Source organism: Apis dorsata, unplaced genomic scaffold (genome assembly GCF_000469605.1).
Source record: "Apis dorsata unplaced genomic scaffold, Apis dorsata 1.3 scaffold_150, whole genome shotgun sequence".
Taxonomy (NCBI): Eukaryota; Metazoa; Arthropoda; class Insecta; order Hymenoptera; family Apidae; genus Apis; species Apis dorsata.
The window spans coordinates 203,377-205,242 of record NW_006263441.1 but is presented as its reverse complement, the minus strand read 5'-3'; the positions used below and the strand labels follow the sequence as shown (position 1 = coordinate 205,242).

The window sequence follows — 1,866 nt, the reverse complement described above, 5'->3', positions numbered from 1 at the left end:
AAAAAAAAAAAAAAAATATTAAATCACCTATAAATTTAAAAATAGGAAAATATATTCTACTTTTAAAAGCAGATCTTTTAAAAGCAGATCTGTTACGAATTTTTATGATTTTTCGTACAATTCTCCACAAAAGCGATAAAAATACATGGAAACGAATTGTAAAGTTAAAAGTGGAACGATATGCACGTTATAAATGTATCACAATTATATACAACGCACCTGTAATACCCTGAAATATGTGTATGTCACCATCTACTCCACTTTCATCCACAAACTTACTCAATCACAAGACCTTCTTTTATCGATTACAAACATTTTGCACAACCAAGCACCGTTTTCTTATTCCTTTCTATTTTTTTATCCACCCCGATGTAGCACACAAGTTACATAATTTTCCACTACAATATAGGAACGAAGAGATTAATTAACGAGCGCGTGGTGACACTGCCGACCGAAAGGCACGTTCTGACACGTGCTTCAACTCGAGGCTGTGGCACTGATCCGATCTCGCGCGTTTACAGAGACAAGTAAGGTATGTGTATACAACTCACCTGTTATGGTACGAGGTAAAGATCGTAATGTAAGTCGAAGGCTATATTAGCCAAATAAGAAAATACAATATAGACAGGGGAAAATCACGAAGAGGAAATGAACACGATCGACAGTAACAATGACGCTCCCTCACGAGGGAAGCAACTGCAGAGGCATACTGGGGAACAAGCGGCTCAATGAACACAACAAGGGGGAGGATGGTCGGCGGATGGACGAACGAACGAACGAACGACTCGACTCGAGTCGAGTCAGCCTCGACACCCCGGGGCGTATCGGCGCCTATGGGCAGCGCCATACCCGACCGCGACACACGTTCAAGAGAGAAAAAGATAGAGAGGGGGAAAAGAGCGAGAGAGACGAAATACACGAGGAAGACAGAGTGATTCCAAGAGACGAGGGAAGGAGGAGGGAGGGAAGATTTACGCAACCCTCTCTCGCCGAGCGAAAATCCACGTCGAGAGGCACGCTGTCGTCGATGTGTCGATAAGCCACGTAGTATCCTCCTCCTTATGCGTGCTTCATTTTTTTTTTTCCATGTTTTTCCAAGAAACTGTGAAACTAACCTCTCTCTTTTTACCCCGAGAACATTTCCTTTTTCTGTTACTCTTATTGTGTTAACCCTTTCTACGTACACATATATACACACACACACACGCACACATACACACATGCAGACACAATATCGCGCTATGGCGTGCGCACACACACGCACAAAGAACGCACACATACACAATTATGAGCGTATAAACATACGAAGCACTGGCAAATATTCTTGATTCGAATTTACACCACACACAGCAGCAACTAGTATGACGATGATGACAACGAGGACGACGACGACGACGGCGACGACGACGACGACGACGACGACGACGACAACGGCGACAACGGCGAGGACGACGACGACGACGACGACGACAACGGCGACAACGGCGAGGACGACGACGACGACGACGACGACAATAACAATGACGACGATCACACGACACGAATAATGAAACTAAAGAAACGAGGGAAGAATAGAGCAAGAGAGCGAAAGGTGAAAGATAGGTGCACAAATAAAGAGGGAGAAAGCGTTGAGAAAGTATGAGAGAGAAAGAGGCGTCCTCTTCTCCGCACTAGTAATATTGATTCGTAGGGTAGGCACGATGGCAACGACCCTACCTGGTTTGACGAAACGAGCTCGAAGCGCACGGTACATTTTTCAGCTTATCGACACCGCCCGGTTTTTCCCGATGACACCCGAGTTCCGGAACACCTCGATTCTATTTAATACACGGTAGGTTGGAAAATTGACACTATTGGCACCACGTC

At 45.0% G+C, this 1,866-nt stretch overlaps 1 protein-coding gene across 3 annotated transcripts in view; it reads right to left on the bottom strand.

The window, feature by feature from the left end:
- Positions 1–1,821, bottom strand: part of LOC102670569 (protein tramtrack, beta isoform) — a 23,817-nt gene extending 21,996 nt beyond the window's left edge. The window contains exon 1 of one of the 3 annotated variants that reach the window (XM_006613474.2): positions 1,717–1,821. The gene's annotated coding sequence lies outside the window, so the exon portion shown is untranslated. Of the gene's footprint in view, positions 1–219; positions 507–551; positions 961–1,716 lie in introns of those variants that run through there. The other 2 variants (XM_006613472.2, XM_006613475.2) reach the window with 2 other exon arrangements.
- Between the last annotated feature and the right edge of the window lie 45 nt (positions 1,822–1,866).